Genomic DNA, 6,739 nt, shown 5'->3' on the forward strand with positions numbered 1-6,739 from the left:
TGTGTGGAGTGAGAAGTGGAGCTCCAAGAGTCTCAGTGATGTCAATGTTGACAGTGATGTGAACTCAGGGTCCTCTGAGACACCAGCCACCTGTCCTCTGTCACCTGCTAGGTGGGACATCTCTGAGTCCTCAGTGATGGGTGGCAGCTGGCAGGGCCAGATGAACTTGTCCTCACCTTCATCTATAGACTCCTGGGGGGAGACACACTGATGGGGAGCTGGGTCTGGTTTGGAGCCACCCAGCACCCTCAGGGCCCAACACAGGTGGCTGTCACTATGTTTTGTCATGGACGTGAGTGAATGCTCATCAGTACCTTGGTTGTAGAATCCTTAAAATCTTGGGTTGAAAGGAAGAATATTTGGAAGTGATAGTGTGTAGTGTATCTCATCGTATGCCCCCAAACATCTGGTAAATATTTGGAAGAACCAAGGAGGGGAGTAAGTCCCCTCTCCAGCTGCTGTGGGCCTCACTTGTGGAGAAACAGGCCCATGCCCTCAGGGGACACACCAGGAAAGGTCAGTGAGGGCTGGAGAAACCAGCTTGCAACTGGCCCCTTTGTGGATTTCCTTTGTCACACTCACGTGTTCCCTGTGGTGAAGCACTGTCCCCCAAGGGGGGCTCTACGATGATGTGTGTGTGTGTGACAATGAGGAAACCAAGGTCTTCAGAAATGGCTTTTTTTTTTTAAAAAAAAAAAAAAAAAGGCTGTAGGGTTGGATGAAGAAACCATCATGCAAATTTGGTCAAAATTCATGGTCTAAGCCTTATATAGGGCCCCTGTGTCTATGTATTTTCTTTCTTCCTAAAGGTCACTCACGGAGCCCTCCCCATGGGTGCTAGGGGAGGATGGACCTGGCTGGAGCAGCCCCCTTGGGGCAGGTCTTCCCAGGGAGGGGGGCTGGCTTCACTCCTGGGAACACCTTGAAATAATCTGTTTTCAGCTGGGCCTCTCAGTTTTCAAACTATCTATGGTTATTTTCACGGTTCCCACCCCAAAACACCCTGAGGCAGAAGCCTGTGCAGGTTGTTGGGCCCTTGATCTTAGCCTGTGGGGCTGCCGCCTGTGTGGGCTGGGGCAGGTCCCAACACTCAGCCTGCTGGATGCCCCTCTCTGACAATCCAAGCGTTCTGAGTACCTGCAGGTTTGCTAAGAAACGCCCACCAAGGCGGCGGTGGGAGGGTTGCGGCCTCTAGCCCAGAGCTCAGGGGCACTGGAGCAGCTGGTAAAGTCTAAGCCACCCGCTGCAGGCCAAAGCCGGCCACTGTCCTGTGCCTCGGGCAGCGTTCCAGGTGGTTCGGCTGTTTTCACAGATGAGGCACTGGAACACCAGTAAGCTGGGGCGTGTGACAATGCGGAAATCCTCTTGTGCGTCGTTTGGTGACCCATATTGCGAAAACTAGCAAACGGAAGTGTGCTCTGTTGCTTCCTGAAGTCAGCCCCAGAGAGAAGTGAGCACCGGAGAAAGGGGTGAGTGGTGCTGGCTCCGGGGTCTTTGCAGCCCAGACAGCCTGTGCTGGTCTTGTAAGGGGTGCTTTTGGGGTCGAGGGCCGTTCAGAGCAGGAGCTGCTGGGGACAGATGTCTTCAAGGCAGGAAGCTGTTGTGGTGGCGCTGAGTAGTGTCTTGTTTGTGCACCTTTGTCTTCCTTTGGTGCCCCTGACATTGTTTGTTAAAAGGCAGGTTATTGTGGGTGTCACAGAATGGTAGTCGTGAGAATCCTTGGTAAACGCTGAGTGCCAGAATAGTGTTGGGGTTCGTCTGGATGTCTCAGGCTCTAGCAAGGATGAGCCTGAGCCTAGGAGGGGCTGGGGTGCCAGTGGCTGAGCATTCAGGGCGATTCCGCCTCAGCCTGCATGGCTCACCTGCCCACGCCTGGCCCCACTCCTGTCGCCCAGGCCCGGAGCTTTGTGGGTCTTCCTTGCCTGGGCCAAGGCAGGGTGGATGGTCTTAGACAGTCCTTAGCTGGACGCGGCCTTCCCACACGATGTAGTTCCTCTGTAACCTGCAGTTTAGATAGTGACAGTCAGGGCCTGTCTGTGGCAGCACGACGGGGGCAGAGGGCCAAGCCCACCAGGGCCTCCTCGGGACCCTACGGTGTGCCATAACAATGTGAGGCGGTGGCCAGGCATGCAGCCCCTGCCCCAGCTCTGCGACTTCGGGCCGCTGCTCCAACCGTCTTGCTCTTCTGCCTGGAAAGAAGGGCCAAGTGGTGCTAGGGTCCTGACGTGAGCACTGTGCTTCAAGGCTGATGTGTTCAGGGCATGGCCCCCAACAGCGCCCAGGGCCCCTCGCTCAGCCATTCTTGCAGGAAAAGAGCCTGAGGCCCACAGTGCCCCATTGCTTGCCCCAGACCTTGGCCTGCACGCTGCCCAGCTGGGCCCAAACCTAAACCTCCAGAGCCTGACAGCTAGCTGGGTCTGGGTGGAGACGGGTGCAAAGGCAGGAAGTGGTTTGTCCCCAGCTGGGTAGTTGCAGGAGGCCCCAGTTCCGCTCCTTGGGGCTGACGTCTGTCTCTGCACAAAGATCAACACCTCCTGATGTGCAGTGGCCCCTGAGGCTGGACAGGACTATGTGCCCTGTACTCACAGAAGGCCGGACCACAGTTGGTCTTTCAAGGTCAGAGATGAGGCCCCAGATGACAGGTGGGGCTTTGCTGCCTTGGGTCCCACGTGAGCTTGGGTTAGGGGTGGCCCTCGACTCAGAACAGTGACCATTGGTCTGGTGGCTGGAGCACATGACTCTACATCTTGCTACCTGCCCAAGGTAGGCTCTGAAACCCCCACTGACAGCTGAGAAAATGGTGGCTCCGTTGTAAAGGGGGTGAGTGTGGGAGTCAAAATGTAGCCTTGGGGCAGTACTGACCTAGGACAGATGTGAAACCCCGACCTGAATGGAATGTCATTCACCTGCATGGCCCCATCTTCTCACAGCTGTGAGATCCATCCTGGCTCTTTCCATTAGGCCCCACCTCCTACCGCTCTCACCTGGGCTCACTCACCTGGGCACACTGCCAGCTCTTCAGATGGCCTGGCTTACTCTTATTTACCTTCATGCCGCTCCCTCTGTCTGGGACACTATTTCTTCTGTCTGAGGTGCTGTTCCTCTGCCTGGGACATGTTCCCTCAGTCTAGACATGTTCCCTCTGTCTTAGACACTGTCCCTCTGTCTGAGATGCTGTTCCCTCTGTCTTGGACACTGTTCCCTCTGTCTGGGACATGTTCCCTCTGTCTGAGGTGCTATTCCCTCTGTCTGGGACATGTTCCCTCTGTCTTGGACGCTGTTCTCTCTGTCTGGGACATATTCCCTCTGTCTTGGACGTTGTTCCCTCTGTCTGGGACATGTTCCCTCTGTCTTGGACGCTGTTCCCTCTGTCTGGGACATGTTCCCTCTGTCTGAGGTGCTGTTCCCTCTGTCTGGGACATGTTCCCTCTGTCTTGGATGCTGTTCCCTCTGTCTGGGACATGTTTCCTCCGTCTTGGACGCTGTTCCTTCTGTCTGGGACATGTTCCCTCTGTCTATAATGCTGTTCTCTCTGTCTGGGACATGTTCCCTCTGTCTTGGACGCTGTTCCCTCTGTCTGGGACATGTTCCCTCTGTCTTGGATGCTGTTCCCTCTGTCTGAAACATGTTCCCTCTGTCTATAATGCTGTTCCCTCTGTTTGGGACATGTTCCCTCTGTCTTGGACGCTGTTCTCTCTGTCTGGGACATGTTCCCTCTGTCTTGGATGCTGTTCCCTCTGTCTGGGACATGTTCCCTCTGTCTTGGACGCTGTTCCTTCTGTCTGGGACATGTTTCCTCTGTCTATAATGCTGTTCCCTCTGTCTGGGACATGTTCCCTCTGTCTTGGACGCTGTTCCCTCTGTCTGGGACATGTTCCCTCCGTCTTGGACGCTGTTCCTTCTGTCTGGGACATGTTCCCTCGGTCTTGGATGCTGTTCCCTCTGTCTGGGACATGTTCCCTCTGTCTGAGGTGCTGTTCCCCCTGTCTGGGACATGTTCCCTCTGTCTTGGACGCTGTTCCCTCTGTCTGGGACATGTTCCCTCTGTCTTAGACGCTGTTCCTTCTGTCTGGGACATGTTCCCTCTGTCTGAGGTGCTGTTCTCTCTGTCTGGGACATGTTCCCTCTGTCTTGGATGCTGTTCCCTCTGTCTGGGACATGCTCCCTCTGTCTATAATGCTGTTCTCTCTGTCTGGGACATGTTCCCTCTGTCTATAATGCTGTTCTCTCTGTCTGGGACATGTTCCCTCTGTCTTGGATGCTGTTCCCTCTGTCTGGGACATGTTCCCTCTGTCTAAGGTGCTGTTCCCTCTGTCTGGGACATGTTCCCTCTGTCTTGGACGCTGTTCCCTCTGTCTGGGACATGTTCCCTCCGTCTTGGACGCTGTTCCTTCTGTCTGGGACATGTTCCCTCTGTCTATAATGCTGTTCTCTCTGTCTGGGACATGTTCCCTCTGTCTTGGACGCTGTTCCCTCTGTCTGGGACATGTTCCCTCTGTCTTGGATGCAGTTCCCTCTGTCTGGGACATGTTCCCTCTGTCTATAATGCTGTTCCCTCTGTCTGGGACATGTTCCCTCTGTCTTGGACGCTGTTCCCTCTGTCTGGGACATGTTCCCTCTGTCTTGGACGCTGTTCCTTCTGTCTGGGACATGTTCCCTCTGTCTTGGACGCTGTTCCCTCTGTCTGGGACATGTTCCCTCTGTCTATAATGCTGTTCCCTCTGTCTGGGACATGTTCCCTCTGTCTGAGGTGCTGTTCTCTCTGTCTGGGACATGTTCCCTCTGTCTTGGATGCTGTTCCCTCTGTCTGGGACATGTTCCCTCTGTCTATAATGCTGTTCTCTCTGTCTGGGACATGTTCCCTCTGTCTTGGATGCTGTTCCCTCTGTCTGGGACATGTTCCTTCTGTCTATAATGCTGTTCCCTCTGTCTGGGACATGTTCCCTCTGTCTTGGACGCTGTTCCCTCTGTCTGGGACATGTTCCCTCTGTCTGAGGTGCTGTTCCCTCTGTCTGGGACATGTTCCCTCTGTCTTGGACGCTGTTCCCTCTGTCTGGGACATGTTCCCTCTGTCTATAATGCTGTTCTCTCTGTCTGGGACATGTTCCCTCTGTCTTGGACGCTGTTCCCTCTGTCTGGGACATGTTCCCTCTGTCTTGGATGCTGTTCCCTCTGTCTGGGACATGTTCCCTCTGTCTATAAGGCTGTTCCCTCTGTCTGGGACATGTTCCCTGTGTCTTGGACGCTGTTCCCTCTGTCTGGGACATGTTCCCTCTGTCTTGGATGCTGTTCCCTCTGTCTGGGACATGTTCCCTCTGTCTATAATGCTGTTCCCTCTGTCTGGGACATGTTCCCTCTGTCTTGGACGCTGTTCCCTCTGTCTGGGACATGTTCCCTCTGTCTTGGACGCTGTTCCTTCTGTCTGGGACATGTTCCCTCTGTCTGAGGTGCTGTTCTCTCTGTCTGGGACATGTTCCCTCTGTCTTGGATGCTGTTCTCTCTGTCTGGGACATGTTCCTTCTGTCTATAATGCTGTTCCCTCTGTCTGGGACATGTTCCCTCTGTCTTGGACGCTGTTCCCTCTGTCTGGGACATGTTCCCTCTGTCTGAGGTGCTGTTCCCTCTGTCTGGGACATGTTCCCTCTGTCTTGGACGCTGTTCCCTCTGTCTGGGACATGTTCCCTCTGTCTATAATGCTGTTCTCTCTGTCTGGGACATGTTCCCTCTGTCTTGGACGCTGTTCCCTCTGTCTGGGACATGTTCCCTCTGTCTTGGATGCTGTTCCCTCTGTCTGGGACATGTTCCCTCTGTCTATAAGGCTGTTCCCTCTGTCTGGGACATGTTCCCTGTGTCTTGGACGCTGTTCCCTCTGTCTGGGACATGTTCCCTCTGTCTTGGATGCTGTTCCCTCTGTCTGGGACATGTTCCCTCTGTCTATAATGCTGTTCCCTCTGTCTGGGACATGTTCCCTCTGTCTTGGACGCTGTTCCCTCTGTCTGGGACATGTTCCCTCTGTCTTGGACGCTGTTCCTTCTGTCTGGGACATGTTCCCTCTGTCTGAGGTGCTGTTCTCTCTGTCTGGGACATGTTCCCTCTGTCTTGGATGCTGTTCTCTCTGTCTGGGACATGTTCCTTCTGTCTATAATGCTGTTCCCTATGTCTGGGACATGTTCCCTCTGTCTTGGACGCTGTTCCCTCTGTCTGGGACATGTTCCCTCTGTCTTGGACGCTGTTCCCTCTGTCTGGGACATGTTCCCTCCGTCTTGGACGCTGTTCCTTCTGTCTGGGACATGTTCTCTCTGTCTATAATGCTGTTCTCTCTGTCTGGGACATGTTCATTCTGTCTTGGACGCTGTTCCCTCTGTCTGGGACATGTTCCCTCTGTCTATAATGCTGTTCCCTCTGTCTGGGACATGTTCCCTCTGTCTATAATGCTGTTCCCTCTGTCTGGGACATGTTCCCTCTGTCTTGGACGCTGTTCCCTCTGTCTGGGACATGTTCCCTCTGTCTTGGACGCTGTTCCTTCTGTCTGGGACATGTTCCCTCTGTCTTGGATGCTGTTCCCTCTGTCTGGGACATGTTCCCTCTGTCTATAATGCTGTTCCCTCTGTCTGGGACATGTTCCCTCTGTCTGAGGTGCTGTTCTCTCTGTCTGGGACATGTTCCCTCTGTCTATAATGCTGTTCCCTCTGTCTGGGACATGTTCCCTCTGTCTTGGACGCTGTTCCATCTGTCTGGG

Source organism: Rhinolophus ferrumequinum, chromosome 12 (genome assembly GCF_004115265.2).
Source record: "Rhinolophus ferrumequinum isolate MPI-CBG mRhiFer1 chromosome 12, mRhiFer1_v1.p, whole genome shotgun sequence".
Lineage (NCBI taxonomy): Eukaryota > Metazoa > Chordata > Mammalia > Chiroptera > Rhinolophidae > Rhinolophus > Rhinolophus ferrumequinum.